Source organism: Gopherus evgoodei, chromosome 1 (assembly GCF_007399415.2).
Source record: "Gopherus evgoodei ecotype Sinaloan lineage chromosome 1, rGopEvg1_v1.p, whole genome shotgun sequence".
NCBI lineage: Eukaryota > Metazoa > Chordata > Testudines > Testudinidae > Gopherus > Gopherus evgoodei.
In genome coordinates, this window is record NC_044322.1 from 60,141,647 (window position 1) to 60,159,452 (window position 17,806).

Consider the following 17,806-nt stretch of genomic DNA (forward strand, 5'->3'; position numbering starts at 1 on the left):
CATAACTAGACGAACTATCCTCACAAACTAAAGAAAGGAATAATACATAGATACAGGAAGGCAGAAGAGTGAGACATGCATGTTAAGATACAAGAAAGCAGAAAAGAAAAACTAATCCAATGACCTAGAAACTCTTGTTCATAAAATAAATTAGGTCACTGAGGGCTTTTATCTAGGGGAAGAGAATAGAGCGGAAAGAGGGGATGGGGGAGTGCTAGGTTACAGAGAGGTAAAATGAGGCTAACATCCCTGAGCCTGAAGCAACAGTAGAGCTACAATTTTTTTTTGACTTTGCAGGAAAGATAACTTAATTTATATAACACTCTTCCTTCAGAAGGATCTCATGGAATAATAGAAATTAAAAATGGAAAAAATCTTTTAGGCATCATCTCACTGGGTGTTCCTTATAGTTTAATTTCTAGTATATTTTAAATATCTCCAATGATGGGCTGTCTCAGGTTCACTTGTACTAGAAAACAACCCCACCTTAATTTTAGTGTTTAAAATCCCAATAGCTATCTTCACTGACTCAACCAAAAAGGTATAGTGAGAGTGAGGCCCAGGATGAGGTCAGAACTCTTGAGTTAAGATGGGGGAAGTGCTTCCTCCCTTATCCCAGCCCCACCCCTTCTGGACCCTAGAAGCAGCAGCCAGCCAATCACATCTTACCTGCTGGGCTGTGATTGACTACTATGGAAATGTGTCCCTGTAAGAACCAAACTAGATATTTTCATATATAGTTATTTTATCTCTTTCCTCATAAATTAGTCATTCCTGGCCTTATTCATTTGGGCCTCAATGACTTTCTGATGGGGAAGCAAAGGGAATCTGCAAGAATGGTCATATGCCCCTCCCCAGCAGCACGGGTGCATTTGGGCTTTTGGAATAGCTGGTGGAAAGGTAAATCACCGTGTGCAGGAGGGGCTGCTGATGTCCTGGCCGGTGGTTTCTACCCTGAGCCAGGCTCAGCTGCTAGTCCCAGATGGGCTGGGGAGGATAGGATTTGTTCTTCCCTGGCAAAGGAGTGGCTGGGTCAGACCCACTCTCAAAAACCTCCCCTGGCTGCAGGAAGCTCTGCATCTCCCTCCTCCTCCCCCTGCTTCTTGTCCCCATTGCTCCTCAGCTGTGGAGGGAGGAGTCACTGTACTAAGAACTGCCCCCTGGCTGCCCAACCCCTGGTTATGGATCCCCCATACCCAGCCTCCCCTGCTAAGCCTCACCCCCTGCACCCAGAACCCCTCCCTGAGACACCCACACCCAAACCCCACCTTGCAGAGCTCAACTCCCTGCACCCGGAGCCTCACCACTGAGCCCCCCACCACACCCAAATGCTGAACCCCCTGCACTCAAACTCCCACCCCAATGAGCCCCACGTTCATTACACCTGGACAACCCCCTACACCTAGATCCATCCCTCCGCACTGACACCTCGTAAGTCCCAACCACCTTCACCTGAACCGCCCTTGCAGTCACATTGTCCCTGCACCTGGAACCCCCCAACAAGCCCTGTTGCATCCAGAGCCTCCCCACACCCAGACACCATCCCCACTGAGCCCCAACCAGCTGCACCCTGAAACCCACCCCAGCAAGCACTCACTCCCCTCAACACCCAGATCCCTGACCACTGTGCTCCCCATTCCCAGTTCCCTCTGTTAACCTCAACCACCTTCCCCTGGATCCCCTGCAGAGTCCCATTGCCTCTGCACCTGGAACCCCCGCAAATCAACCCCTGTGCATCCAGCTCCCCCCTGCACCCACTCCTCCACTGAGTTGCCCAGATTGCCCCACACAGAACCATCTCCCCACACAAAGCTCCTCCTAAGCTAGGATGAGCCTGCCTGTCCACACCTGCTGTACCTGGCATGGAGGGGCAGGGCCCAACCCCAGAAGTGTTTTGGGGGCAAGCCTGGCCCTTGCACGGTGTCAGGGTCACGTGCAGCCTCACCGCTGAGTTCATGACCCGGCACCTGGAATCCCCTGAGCCCCTGTGCGAGGGGGGCTGCAGGATGATCTCCCACTTTCATGCAGCCAGTGGCCTGTGCTATTTACTGCCCTGCTGGAGCCTCCAAATTTATTTATTGACAAAATAAAATTTGCAGAATTTTAAAATATGTGCAGAATTTTAATTTTTTTTTGGTGTAGAATTCCCTCAGGAGTATTTTTGTTCCCTTCTTTGACATGTTGTCCCCATATACATTTTACTCTGGTTCCTATTAATCTTACCTCACTTTCTGGGGTCCCTGTTTCTATAAGCGCCTCAGAGACATGCATTGCTCTCACTAAGCCTTCTCCAGAACATCCCCTCCTTCCTAGCTGTCATTGGATCCCAACACTGCACTGCATCCCTTTTCCTGCTAGTGGAACATCACTCAAAACTTTCTTCTTGCGGTTTGAATAGAAGTAGAGCGGGACACATATCGCTACTACACATATACACTTGTACTGATACAGAAAAGCAAACGCTAGCCCCCGCCCAAGTCGTGTACTGTGACTCCAGAAGGCACAGAGAGCAGGAACTGTCAGTAGCTCCAATTCACAACCCAGCATTTCAGCCCAGGAACCAGTGCAGGGCAGATACTCGTCGTGGCTACAGTGCAGCTGAACTGTGCATTTCACTGACGGGTGCTTGAAGGCTGATCCTGGCGCTGACACACCCAGAGGGCCACCCGCGCCCTCTCCGTGGCACCCACAGAGCAAAATCCCCCAGTGCCCATCCCCCTGCAACCTCTCCCCCCCCAGGGCAGGGGAGACGGACCCGCTTGGGGCAGGTTCACTCGGTCCCTGCCTCCCGGGGCCCGGGCCTGCTCCCCTGGAAGCTGGCGGCAAAGCGCTGGGACCCGGGGCAAACGCGGCCACAACCACCCGCCGGGGCGGCTCCCACCGAGCTCGGGCGGCACCGGTTTCCGGTCGGACTTTGTGCCTCGGCGTTTCCCTTCCCCCGGCCTGCCGCTTCCCCAGTCCCCGCCTGCCCGGTGCGCGTCTCCGGCCCGGCCTCCCCATGCAGTCCCGGCTTCTGTGCTTCGGCGGCGGCCCCGCAGCGCGGAGAGTCCGGCTCATTCTGCAGCAGGTGGCGCGGGGCCGCCTGGCTGCGGAGAGGCAGCTGCAGCCGGAGGTCAGGGCGCTGCACGGCCCAGGAGCCGCCGCAGGTAACTCCCCCCTCCCCCACGGGTTAATGGGGCTGTGACTCCGCCCCCAAACACCAGCCCCTTCTGCACCCCGGTCAGCCTCCACGGCCCCCAAACTCCAGCCTCCCAGTGTCCCCAAACTCCAGCTCCCTCCATGCCCCCGATCCATCAGCCCCACCGTCTCCAAATTCCAGCCCCCTCCACTCCCCACTGCCCCCAAATTCCAGCCCCTTCCGTCTCATATCAACCACTACTGCCCCCAAATCCAATTACCATCAGCTTTCACTGTCCCCAAACTCCAGCCTCTTCCATCTCCTATCAGCCCCCACTGCCTGCAAAGCCAACCACCATCAGCTCTCTCCACCCCAAAACTCCATTGCTCTGCACCCTACCATCAGTCCCCACTGCCCCCAAACTCCAGCCCTTTCCATCCCCTGTCAGCCCCCACTGCCTGCAAAGCCAACCACCATTAGCCCCCACTGTCCCTAAACTCCATTACTCCACACCCCACCATCAGTCCCCACTGCCCCCAAATTCCATCCCCTTCCATCCCCTACGGCTCCCAAATCCAATCACCATCACCTTTCACTGTCCCCAAACTCCAGTCCCATCCATGCTCCCATTTGCTCCCACTGACCCCAAATTCTACCATCAGCCCCCAAAATCCCAGCTCAACCATAAACCCAAATTCTAGTCCCCCCAACATTCACCATTAGCCCCTCACTACCCTATATCCAGCCACCATCAGCCTCTAATGCCGCCTTCACACCTCACTATCAATCCCCATTACCCCCAAATCCAGGCCCCCAAATGTAATCTGCACCAGACCCTACTGCTCCCAAAACCCAATCTCACCTGTCCAGATCCAGTTCTAATTCCCTCCCTCATCCCCAGATTCACCGGCTCCATGTTTTTAACCTCCTCTATTCTTAATCTCCTCGCCTCCTCAAACACTAGTGGTATCTTCCATCTCATGCTAGGTGCGTTGGATTGTGTTTTAGTGGATTTTACTTTAAAAGTTTTCTCAGGGTCTTGTATCTCTTTTTCTTGTCTGGAAAGTCAAAACAAAAGTAACTGGGGAATAGGAGCAGGACAGTTCCCTGCTCCTTTCCATCTAAACTCCACTGGGTGTATGGGCTTTGTAGTGAAGTTGGGGGATGCTGACACATTTTAGGGCAACAATTCACCAATTTTTCCATTCTGAGAAGCACCTCACGAGAGAAAAGGCTCCAAAAGACTTGCCTTGTCTGTCCATTGCTTGTGTTTCAAAATGCTTCATTTTGTGGATCATCAGGAAGAGCTCTGCAGTCTATAGTTTGAGAACCACTCCTCTGCGACAGAATAATGCTACTTGTATTGTTACATTGCATAGGGTTGCCACTTTATGAAGGCAGAACCCTGCTAAATTCAGGGGTCCGATGATATTGATCTATTTGCAGGATTGGATTTGTCTGTAGAATATACTCCTCCTACCTTGAGGCAATTTTACAGGTGTAAAAAATGGTCTCAGGACCTGTATATGTTCCCTTAAGCAGCATTATTAGGACATACAATTGACCTTAGTTCTGCATATATTGGGATGAGTTGGATCCTGTTCCTTGAACAATCCCAGAGTATCTTGTAATGATGTTCAAGACATGTGACAGCCTTGCACAAATTAGAATTGGCTCTTAAAACAATGACATACACCAACAGTAGGTGACATTTTTCTGGGTGTGTGCCAAAGGAATCACAATTCCTAAATATAGAATGAATAATGAGCAAGTATGAATTATGAAGCTAGAATCCTTTTGAGAAGTCCTAATGGTCTCTTAAATTTATGTACTTGTTTTAATTCTTACTTACAGCACTATTACTCAGATTTGCTGCCAGATAATGAGACAATCAGTCAAACACTCAAACAGGTTTGAGTTAATCAAGGAAAGAGCTAGTTTGAGGAATGAATATAATGAGGTAGTATAATATTCAGAGGATGTTTGAATACGAAAAAATGTATAAAAGTGAGATTGAAAAGATTGGAATTTTTTACCTTAGAAGGAAGATGCATAAGAGGGGGTGTGATAAAAGTTATGTAAGTAATAGTATAAGGAAGGTAGATCAGGAGCTTTCGTTCTCTCATCTTATAACTCAAGAACAAGAATGCATTCAATTAAATTAAAAGGTGGAAAAATCAAAACTGATAAAAGGAGGTACTTTTTCTCACCTTGCATAATTAGACTGTGAAACTGTTTAACCCAATGCACAATTAGATTACAAAACTCTGTGCCACAGGATGACATTGAGGGCAAGAATTGAGAGAAATTCAAAAAGAGATGGGGTATGTCTATAGATAACTTCGTTTTTGTTATCAAAATTAATGATGATAATGTTGGAAGGAATAGTAAGCCTTGTGCCTCAGGGTTTGCACGTCCTCTGAAACCACTGTCAGAGACCGGCTACTGGACTAGATGGATTACTCATTCAGTAAGGCAATTCCTATGTTTCTATGAATTGTGAGGTCTGGATATTAGGAATACTATTTACTACTGCCCATTCTCCTCAGGTCCTCTTCACATCCTCTCGCAGGACCCAAGTCTCCTATACCTTTGACAACTTTGGGTGTGCAGTCAGGTAAACTGCTCCTCCTCTTTTGCAACAATGGGTACTTTTGTTACCTTTTCCTCCAGCTTTCAGGGGGCGGCCCCCACTAGGAGGCTTCTTGATATAATGTTTCCTCTCTTCTCCTATGCAGAAAGAGATTTTTGGGAAGGGCTGGAAGCTGCAGCCAGCTTGGTAAGCAACAGTCAGTCTGGCTCCCTGATTGCCTGAAGCTGAGAGACATCCCAGATACTGATGTGGCGGTAGCTCCTCAGTAGTGGGATGGAACGGTTGCCGGTCACTGTTTTGTAAAATGTGAAGGGAGGGCACCCACCTCCCCCTAACATTCTTTGCAATAGGGAGTAGAGGCCTCCTGGCACTCTATGAAGAGCTGTGTAAGAACAGATGAAGGCAGCCAGTGCCAGAGAGTTATGAAGAGGGGGGTGGGGAAGTCATAGAATTAAGGGAAGAGAAAAGGGGTTACTAAAGCTTCATGGAAACACTTGTGAGAGATTTGCACTTGTGCAGCTCAAATGGGAGATCCTAGTTAACATTAAACTTAACATAAGAAAGGTTGAAGAGCCGTGTTTAAAGTAGGAGATGGAGGAAAGCCGACTGCTGCAGAGGAGCATGTGGATCGGACAGAGACTTCTCTTAGAGGAGAGTCTATTGATAGAGATTCTCTAGGTTATAGTCAGGAGCAGAGGATGGAAGAGGATAATGTAAGGGCCAGATCAGACGAGAAACATTCACATAAAAAATCAGACGCATCAGAAAAGTGCAGACAGATAAACAGTGACAAGTTTTTAAAGTGCTTGTACACAGATGCTAGAAGTAAATAAGATGGGTGAAATATCCTTGCGATAAAGGATATAATAGGCATCACAGAAACCTAGTGGACTGAGGACAATCAATGGGACACAATCATTCCGGGGTACAAAATATATTGGAAGGACAGAACAGGTCATGCTGGGGCGGGGGGGAGTGGCTTTATATGTGAAAGAAAATGTAGAATCAAATGAAGTAAAAATCTCAAGTGAATTTACATGTTCCATAGAATCTCTATGGATAGTAATTTCATAGTCTAATAAGAACATAACATTAGGAATCTATTATCGACCACCTGACCAGGATAGCGATAGTGATGATAAAATGCTGAGGGAAATTAGAGAGGCTATCAAAATAAAGAACTCAATAATAGTGGAGGATTTCAGTTATCCCCATATTGACTGGGAACATGTCACCTCAGGATGAAATGCAGAGACAAAATTTCTCGATACTTTAAATGACTGCTTCTTGGAGCAGCTGGTATGGGAACCCAAAATGGGAAAGGCAATTCTCGATTTAGTCCTGAGTGGAGCACAGGATCTGGTCCAAGAGGTAACTATAATAGGACCACTTGGAAATAGTGACCATGATACAATAACATTTAACATCCCTGTGGTGAGAAGAACATCTGAACAGCCCAATACTGTGGCATTTAATTTCAAAAAGGGGAAGTATGCAAAAATGAGGGGATTAGTTAAACAGAAATTAAAAGGTACAGTGACTAAAGTGAAATCCCTGCAAGCTGCATGGATGCTTTTTTAAAGACACCATAATAGAGGCCCAACTTAAATGTATACCGCAAATTAAGAAACACAGTAAAAGAACTAAAAAAGAGCGACCGTGGCTTAACAACCATGTAAAAGAAGCAGTGAGAGATAAAAAGTCATCTTTTAAAAAGTGGAAGTCAAATCCTAGTGAGGTAAATAGAAAGGTGCATAAACACTGCCAGATTAAGTGTAAAAAATGTAATAAGAAAAGCCAGAGAGGCGTTTGAAGAACAGCTAGCCAAAAACTCAAAAGATAATAACAAAATGTTTTCAAGTACATCAGAAGCAGGAAGTCTGCTAAACAACTAGTGGGGCCCCTGGATGATCGAGATACAAAAGGAGCACTTAAAGATGATAAAGTCATTGTGGAGAAACTAAACAAATTTTTTGCTTCAGCCTTCACGGCTGAGGATGTTAGGGAGATTCCCAAACCTGAGCCGGCTTTTGTAGGTGACAAATCTGAGGAACTGTCACAGATTGAAGTGTCACTAGAGGAGGTTTTGGAATTAATTAATAAACTTAACGTTAACAAGTCCACTGGGACCAGATGGCATTCACTCAAGAGTTCTGAAAGAACTCAGATGTGAAGTTGCGGAACTGTTAACAAGGGTTTGTAATCTGTCCTTTAAATCGGCTTCTGTATCCAATGACTGGAAGATAGCTAATGTAATGCCAATATTTTAAAAGGGCTTTAGAGGTGATCCCGGCAGTTACAGACCAGTAAGTCTAATGTCAGTACTGAACAAATTAGTTGAAACAATAGTAAAGAATAAAATTGTCAGACACATAGAAAAACATAAACTGTTGAGCAATATCAAATATCAGAGGGGTAGCCGTGTTAGTCTGGATCTGTAAAAGCAGCAAAGAATCCTGTGGCACCTTATAGACTAACAGATGTTTTGGAGCATGAGCTTTCGTGGGTGAATACCCACTTCCTCCGATGCATCTGAGGAAGTGGGTATTCACCCACGAAAGCTCATGCTCCAAAACGTCTGTTAGTCTATAAGGTGCCACAGGATTCTTTGGTGCTTGTTGAGCAATAGTCAACATGGTTTCTGTAAAGAGAAATCATGTCTTACTAATCTATTAGAGTTCTTTGAAGGGATCAACAAACATGTGGACAAGGGGGATCCAGTGGACATAGTGTACTTAGATTTCCAGAAAGCCTTTGACAAGGTCCCTCACCAAAGGCTCTTATGTAAAGTAAGCTTTCATGGGATAAAAGGGGAAGGTCCTTTCATGGCTTGAGAACTGGTTAAAAGACAGGGAACAAAGGATAGAAATGTAAATTTTCAGAATGGAGAGGGGTAACTAGTGGTGTTCCCCAAGTGTCTGTCCTAGGACCAATCCTAATCAATTTATTCATAAATGATCTGGAGAAAGGGGTAAAAAAAAAAACCAAACAAAACAGTTTGCGGACAATACTAAACTGCTCAAGATAGTTAACACAAAAGCAGACTGTGAAGAACTTCAAAAAGATCTCACAAAACTAAGTGATTGGGCAGCAAAATGGCAAATGAAATTTAATGTGGATAAATGTAAAGTAATGCACATTGGAAGAAATAACCCTAACTATACATAAGTATGATGGGGGCTAATTTAGCTACAACAAATCAGGAAAAAGATCTGGAGTCATCGTGGATAGTTCTCTGAAGATGCCCACACAGAGTGCAGAGGCAGTCAAAAAGCAAACAGGATGTTAGGAATCTTTAAAAAGGGGATCCAGAATAAGATGGAGAATATCTTATTGCCCTTATATAAATCGATGTTACACCTACATCTTGAATACTGCGTACAGATGTGGTCTCCTCATCTCAAAAAAGATATTCTGGCACTAGAAAAGGTTCAGAGAAGGGCAGCTAAAATGATTAGGGGTTTGGAACAGGTCCATGAGGAGAGATTAAAGAGGCTAGGACTTTTCAGCTTGGAGAAGAGGAGACTAAGGGGGGGATATGATAGAAGTGTATAAAATCATGAGTGATGTGGAGAAAGTAGATAAGGAAAAGTTATTTACTTTTTCCTATAATACAAGAACTAGGGGCCACCAAATGAAATTAACGGGCAGCAGGTTTAAAACAAATAAAAGGAAGTTCTTCTTCATGCAGCGCATAGTCAACTTGTGGAACTCCTTATCTGAGGAGGTTGTGAAGGCTAGGACTATAACAGCGTTTAAAAGAGAACTGGATAAATTCATGGAGGTTAAGTCCATTAATGGCTATTAGCCAGGATGGGTAAGGAATGGTGTCCCTAGCCTCTGTTTGTCGGAGGGTGGGGATGGATGTCGGGAGAGAGATCACTTGAGCATTACCTGTTAGGTTCACTCTCTCTGGGGCACCTTGCATTGGTCACTGTCGGTAGACAGGATATCGGGCTAGATGGACCCTTGGTCTGACTCAGTACAGCTGTTCTTATATTCTGATTATTATTTGATTTCTTGAATAAAGTCCAAGAATTTGAGAATTTTTATATTCAGGTTGCATGTTCCAAGCCAGTAGAGTATAACAGTCTGTTACTTTTCTTCAGTGAAGTGGTGGTGATGAAAATTTAAAAAGAATTTTATTTACTTTGTTGGCTGAACTTATGAGTAATGAAGTGTGCAGCCTTTTAGTTGGCTGAGCGAAGTGAGGCCTACACTCAATTTGATAGCATTTCTCTGCTTGTGTGTCTGGGCATAAGTCTTGAACACCACAGCTGATCAATTCCAAAATTGCAGGATATGTTCTACACAAAAATGGGAAAAATCCTATTGATTTTTGGTGAAAACCAGAAATGGGTGGGAGGGAGACAGAGCTCTTGGCATTTGGTTAGCACACCCTCAGCTTTAACCATATCTGTTGTTGTCTAGGGAGTTTAAAAAAAATGGCTGCCATCAACTTTTTCTTTTAACACCTTCCAGTGTAACAATACACCCCATCTCAGCTCTGCCCATCATTCTAAAAGTATTGAAAATGTTGACAGCCTGAATGACTTATATCCCAGACAGAGAGAAAATAAATAATTTTATGAATTCCAAATTAGAGGGGAAATGGAGGGCAGCAAGGACCCCTTTGTGTGTACAAGGATGTTGGCAACCCTCTAGATGTAAGCAGGCTAAGAAGAGCAGTCACAAGGGAAATGGGGAATACTGTGAGTTCCTGGCATATGGTGAAAGGGAGAATTTTTTTGGGTGCGTACAGAGCCTTTGGCATGAGGATGGGAGTAGGGGAATTGCAGGGAGTCTCTGAAATACATGAGGAGGGTGGCACACAGGGAGCTTGTGGTGAAAATTGCAGGGATGCTTGTGTGTACAGTGAGCTCAGACCATGCAAGCTACAAAGTGCCACTCTGTTTTTATATGCCTTTTGGAGGATTAGGACATAAGACAGGCTATGTTTACACTGCTCTTTCGTCCAGAAAACTTTTGTTGGTCAAGGGTGTGAAAAAACACACCCCAACCAACAAAAGTTTTACTGAGGAAAAGCACTGCTGTGGACAGTGCTTTGTTGGTGGGAGATGTTCTCCTGCCGACAAAGCTACCACCCCTCATTGGGGGTGATTTTATTTTGTCAGCAGGAGACCTCTCCTGCCGACAAAGAGCAGCTACACTGCATACCTTTCAGGGCACAGCTGTAGGGTGTGCAGTGTAGACATAGCCATGCACAGCTCAACAGGCTATTAACGCTTAATAAACATGGTTTCTTGGCCATTCTGTTTGAGTAAAATTCAGTACGGGCTGTGAGATTCAAAATCTGGTAATTGTTTTAAATTTAACTTCTGATATTTAGTAAATAATTATAGCCACGGTTGTTTGTTTGTTTGTTTTGCAAATATTTTTTGGGTTAATACATAAACCTTGTTGTCCTGAAGTTAAACTTGTTTAGCTAATTCAAGCACTCTACAAGGACTCTTTTTAAAAGTCACATAGGAATTGCCAGGGTGAATTTTGAAGGGTGTTTCAACTAGTTTTCAATAAAAGCAAGTTCTTTTTAATAAGTTTCTTTGATTTTCAGACATGGTTTATTTTCTTTTATTGTGTCACTAAAAATATACTAATGATCCGTTATGCTTGATGTTTAAGCTCATTTAAAAATAGGTTGACAGCTTGGATATTCCACTTTGAACAAACTGTACTTTGAAAACCTTATTTTGGTATTGAAACACTAAGTTAATTTTCATATTACAGTACTGACAAGTCTGGACAGCTTAGCACTGATAAAGCACATTAGTGGAAAGTGCCAACTACCTAAATGGTGAACAGGACAATTCTTAAGTGTTCAGCCCAGGGTATCATCTTCTTTGAGCCAGAAAATTTTTGGCCATTAAATTCATGTTTTTACTGGAAAAATAAAGCAGCTGGCATATACTCCCTCCACATCCCTAAGATTCAGAGAATTCCCTCTCAATTGGGGGCCTCAGAGAACACAGCTGAAGGCCACTCATTTTTTGGTAGGAATGAATATTTGTGATAAAAATCTCTTGTAGCCAATTTACACAACACATTACGAATACAGAGCAAAACTAAGGTATACACAATAAGTACAGAGTTTATTTATCCAAGTGTTAAAAATATTTAAACTGATTTATCACAAGAGGTGTACAATTGAGCACCGGCAGTCATTCCATACTAACGGTGCACACTATTTTCACAAATTGCCAAGATGTATAATGCTTTCAAATTATAAAAAGTTCTACTTTATGCTGGTTTCTTTAATCCCATAAATGATTAGTAGGTGTCCAGGGAAGATTCCAATGCAGAAATAATATGCTCAGAAAGGGGGAGAAAAAGGAGTATAACAGTACTTGTTAGTTCTCCAAGAGAAGACACTTGATGTTTTGAAGCTCAGCTTGCTTTATCATTGGCTCTGTAATCAATCCTAGGGTAAATACAAATATATATTGTTTTTATTGACATTGTAGACTTTAAATAGTGAAGAAGATAATTAGCCCATAGCAGGTCACAGAAGAAAATCAAGCCTTAGACAAAACCCATCAGAACTTCTCTGGTTCTAACACAGCTACTGTTGACTGGAAATTACATTATGTATTATGAAAACGTTAGACGCTGAAAGTCAGCACTGTGTTTCCTTTAGAGTGACCAGATGTCCTGATTTTATAGGGACCGTCCTGATTTTTGGGTCTTTTTCTTATATAGGCTCCTATTACTCCCCACCCCCGTCCTGATTTTTCACACTTGCTGTCTGGTCACCCTAGTTTCCTTAGAGGAAAATGTGGCACCACATATTTTGTCCAGAAGAGTATTGGTTCTCACTTGAAGAAATGCTGCTAAGGCAGGAGACTTTTGAAACGTTAGTAGAATTTCAGTGTAGGTACCCTTATTTACTAACAAGTAACCACCAACTCTGCAGACTGTTTAATGCAGTGGATATAGAGCTAACTTAATCAGTTAACCCTAAAAAAGGAAGCAGTGGAACAAACTTTGGCTTGTGATACTGTTTTCCTGGAACATGTAAATAAAAAAACAAAACAAAACACTCCTGGTACTCCCAAGACCACAGTTATCCTTCAGATGTGTATAGAATAGGCCTGCGAGCATGAATATATTGTAACTAAAGACTACAATTGTTATAACCTTATTCCCAGATCTGGACCTTAGCGTCCAAAATATGGGGGTTAGCATGAAAACCTCCAAGCTTAGTTACCAGCTTGGACCTGGTACTGCTGCCACCACCCAAAAAATTAGAGTGTTTTGGGGCACTCTGGTCCCACTGAAAAACCTTCCCTGGGGACCACAAGACCCAAATCCCTTGAGTCTCACAACAAAGGGAAATAATCCTGATTCCCTTCCCCCCTCCAGGTGCTCCTGGAGAGATACACAGACACAAGCTCTGTGAAACTACGCAGAGTGAGTCCCCCTCTCCGTTCCCAATCCTGGAACAAAAGCACTTTCCTCTTCACCCAGAGGAAATGCAAAATCAGGCTAGCAATCCAACACACAGCTTTCCCCTGATTTCTTCCTCCCACCAATTCCCTGGTGAGTACAGACTTAATTTCCCTGAAGTAAAGAAAAACTCCAACAGGTCTTAAAAGAAAACTTTATATAAAAAAGAAAGAAAAAATACAAATGTTCTCTCTGTATTAAGATGATACAACACAGGGTCAATTGCTTAAAAGAATATTGAATAAACAGCCTTATTCAAAAAGAACACAAATCAAAGCACTTCAGCACTTATATTCATGCAAATACCAAAGAAAAGAAACCATAGAACTTACTATCTGATCTCTTTGTCCTTACACTTAGAAACAGAAGACTAGAAAATAGAACTACTTCTCCACAGCTCAGAGGAAACAGGCAGACAGACAAAAGACTCAGAGACACACTTCCCTTCACCCAAAGTTGAAAAAATCCAGTTTCCTGATTGGTTCTCTGGTCAGGTGTTTCAGGTGAAAGAGACATTAACCCTTAGCTATCTGTTTATGACACGCCCCCCAAATTGCAGACAGTGGGGAAGCTCACTGGCGGCAATTTCCTTCTAGAACTTGAAAATAAACAGATTACTACAACACATGCACCTTTACATATACTACTAAGTATATAACTAACAGACTTTTACACTTTAAGAACACTTTTTAACTACTGGATTCTGGGAAACTCTCACGGGAGAGTGCATCAGCAACTTTGTTAGAAGCTCCTGTGATGTGTTGAATTTCAAAATCAAAATCTTGGAGAGCTAAACTCCAACGAAGAAGTTTCTTGTTGTTCCCCTTGGCAGTATGAAGCCACTTGAGTGCAGCATGGTCAGTTTGTAGTTGGAACCGCCGTCCCCAAACATATGGGCGTAGCTTCTCCAGGGCGTACACAATGGCATAGCATTCCTTTTCACTGACTGACCAGTGACTTTCCCTCTCAGACAGTTTTTTGCTGAGAAACACGACAGGATGGAAGTTGTGATCTGTTGCTTCCTGCATGAGTACTGCTCCTATACCACGCTCAGATGCATCCGTGGTTACTAGGAATGGCTTGTCAAAGTCCGGGGCCCTGAGTACAGGGTCAGACATGAGCGTTGCCTTAAGCTGGGTAAAGGCTTTTTGACACTCATTAGTCCACTTAACGGCATTTGGCTGGGTCTTTTTGGTTAGGTCGGTCAATGGGGCAGCGATTTGGCTGTAGTGTGGTACCAATCGCCTGTAGTATCCGGCCAAGCCTAAGAAGGATTGGACCTGTTTTTTTGACCTTGGGACAGGCCACTTTTGGATAGCATCCACCTTGGCCTGTAGGGGGTTTATGGTTCCTCGACCCACCTGGTGCCCCAGGTAAGTCACTCTGTTTTGGCCTATTTGACACTTTTTGGCCTTAACAGTTAGTCCTGCCTGCCTGATGCGCTCAAAGACCTTTTCCAGGTGTAGTAGGTGTTCGGGCCAGGAGTCTGAAAAAATGGCCACATCATCGAGGTAGGCAACTGCGAATTCTCCCAGTCCAGCTAGTAGACCATCTACCAGCCTCTGGAAGGTGGCGGGTGCATTTCGAAGGCCGAAAGGAAGGACATTGAATTCATACACCCCCGCATGGGTGACGAATGCTGACCTCTCCTTGGCAGGTTCATCTAGCGGTACTTGCCAGTACCCCTTGGTTAAGTCTATTGTAGAGATGAACTGGGCACGTCCCAACTTTTCCAATAGCTCATCAGTACGTGGCATCGGATAGTTGTCCGGACGAGTTACAGCATTTAGCTTACGGTAGTCCACGCAAAAGCGTATTTCCCCATCTGGTTTGGGTACCAGAACCACTGGAGATGCCCATGCACTGGTAGATGGGCGGATTATACCCATCTGTAGCATGTTCTGGATCTCCCGTTCTATAGCAGCTTGGGCATGAGGAGACACCCGGTAGGGTGGGGTTCTGATTGGGTGAGCATTACCTGTATCAATGGAGTGGTATGCCCGTTCAGTCCGTCCTGGGGTGGCTGAGAACAATGGGGCGAAGCTAGTGCACAGCTCCTTGATTTGTTGCCGCTGCAGACGTTCCAGGGTGGTTGAGAGGTTTACCTCTTCCACGCCACCGTCTTTTTTTCCGTCGTAGTAGACACCGTCAGGCCACTCAGCATCATCTCCCTGGACTGTAAACTGACAAACCTGTAAGTCTCTGGAATAGAAAGGCTTGAGAGAATTAACATGGTACACTTTAGGCTTTAGTGAGGAATTGGGAAATGCTATGAGGTAGTTTACAGCTCCCAGGCGCTCTTGGACCGTGAATGGCCCTTCCCATGATGCTTCCATCTTATGGGCCTGTTGCGCCTTCAAGACCATAACCTGGTCTCCTACCTTGAAGGAACGTTCTCTGGCATGTCTGTCATACCAGGCCTTTTGCTCTTCTTGAGCATCCTTTAGGTTCTCTCTAGCAAGGGCTAAAGAGTGTCGGAGGGTGCTTTGTAGGTTGCTTACAAAGTCCAGAATGTTAGTTCCTGGAGAAGGCGTAAACCCCTCCCATTGCTGCTTCACCAACTGTAATGGCCCCTTAACCTCGTGACCATACACAAGTTCAAATGGTGAAAACCCTAAACTGGGATGTGGTACAGCCCTGTAGGCAAACAGCAACTGCTGCAACACTAGGTCCCAATTATTGGAGAATTCGTTGATGAATTTTCTTATCATGGCCCCCAAAGTTCCATTGAACCTTTCCACCAGGCCATTGGTTTGATGGTGGTACGGGGTGGCAACCAAGTGATTCACCCCATGAGTTTCCCACAGTTTTTCCATGGTCCCTGCCAGGAAATTAGACCCTGAATCTGTAAGGATGTCAGAGGGCCAACCTACCCTGGCAAAGATGTCTGTTAGGGCCAGGCACACAGTGTTAGCCCTGGTGTTGCCTAGAGCTACTGCTTCTGGCCATCGGGTAGCAAAGTCCACTAAAGTCAGTACGTACTGCTTTCCTCTGGGCGTCTTTTTTGGGAAAGGGCCCAGAATATCCACAGCTACTCGCTGAAATGGGACCTCAATTATGGGGAGTGGCTGGAGAGGGGCCTTGACCTGGTCTTGAGGCTTACCCACTCTTTGGCATACCTCACAAGACCGGACATACTTGGCAACATCCTTGCCCATCCCCTCCCAGTGGAAGGACTTCCCCAACCGGTCCTTGGTTCTGTTCACCCCAGCATGGCCACTGGGATGATCATGGGCTAAGCTTAAGAGCTTCTCCCGGTACTTAGTTGGAACCACCAACTGTTTTTGCGGCTGCCATTCTTCCCGGTGTCCACCAGAAAGAATTTCCTTGTATAAAAGTCCTTGGTCTATAACAAACCGGGATCGATTAGAAGAGCTGAGAGGCGGTGGGGTGCTCCGTGCCGCCGCCCACGCTTTCTGAAGGCTGTCATCTGCTTCCTGCTCAGCCTGGAACTGTTCCCTTGAGGCTGGGGTCACCAGTTCTTCCTCAGACTGTGGACTTGGGCTTGGTCCCTCTGGAAGCGATGTAGGTGATGGGGTTGTTTCCGTTGCTGGTGAACCGCTCTCCGCTGGTGCACCTGAGGGTATTTCAGGCTCTGGCTGAGCCTTTTGGGTATGGCTGTCTTGTGCTTCTGCCAGTTCTGGCTCGCTGGCGCCCTCTGGCGTTGAGGTTGAAGATGTGGTTGCACTTGCTGGTGCTGGTTGCTGTTCCAGTTCCGGGCCTGGGACTGGAGATGCTGTGGCTGTTTCAGTGGTAGGCATGGAATCCGGGTCCACTACCTCTGTCTGGGTCTCTGGTAACACAGACGGGGCCTCTGTGGACGGCTCAGGAACAGGAATGGGTCTGGAAGCTTGCCTGGTTTGGCTACGGGTAACCATTCCCACTCTCTTGGCCCGCCTCACCTGGTTGGCCAAGTCTTCCCCCAGTAGCATGGGGATAGGATAATTGTCATAGACGGCAAAAGTCCACATTCCTGACCAGCCTTTGTACTGGACAGGCAGTTGAGCTGTAGGCAAGTCTACAGCTTGTGACATGAAGGGGTAAATTGTAACTTTGGCCTCTGGGTTGATGAATTTGGGGTCAACGAAGGATTGGTGGATAGCTGACACTTGTGCCCCCGTGTCTCTCCACGCAGTAACCTTCTTTCCGCCCACTCTCAAATTTTCCCTTCGCTCCAAGGGTATTTGAGAGGCATCTGGGCCTGGGGATCTTTGGGGTGATGGTGGTGTAATGAATTGCACTCGCATGGTGTTCTTGGGACAGTTGGCCTTGATATGTCCCAGTTCATTACACTTAAAGCATCTTCCATCTGATGGGTCACTGGGCCGAGGTGAGTTACTGGAGACTGGTGAGGTTGAAGAGTAGGGTATCTGTGGCTTTACTTGGGTGGTATGTAGGGTCTTTGGCTGTCCTCGGTTGTAGGGTTTATGGTCTGTGTGCCCCCTGGGGTAATCGTTCCCCTTGACAGTAGCTTTTTTGCTTTCTGCCAGTTCCATCCATTTGGCTCCAATGTCCCCCGCCTCAGCGATAGTTTTGGGATTTCTATCTTGTATGTACCGTGTGATGTCTTCAGGAACACCATCCAAGAACTGCTCCATTTGTATGAGGAGGTTCACTTCTTCCAAGGTTTG

At 45.6% G+C, this 17,806-nt stretch overlaps 1 protein-coding gene across 1 annotated transcript in view; it reads left to right on the top strand.

Annotated features, from left to right (window-relative positions):
- The first annotated feature begins 2,928 nt into the window (after positions 1 to 2,928).
- Positions 2,929 to 17,806, top strand: part of VWA8 (von Willebrand factor A domain containing 8) — a 285,192-nt gene continuing 270,314 nt past the window's right edge. Inside the window, 2 exon segments of the mRNA XM_030565861.1 lie at positions 2,929 to 3,146; positions 5,668 to 5,735. The gene's annotated coding sequence lies outside the window, so the exon portion shown is untranslated.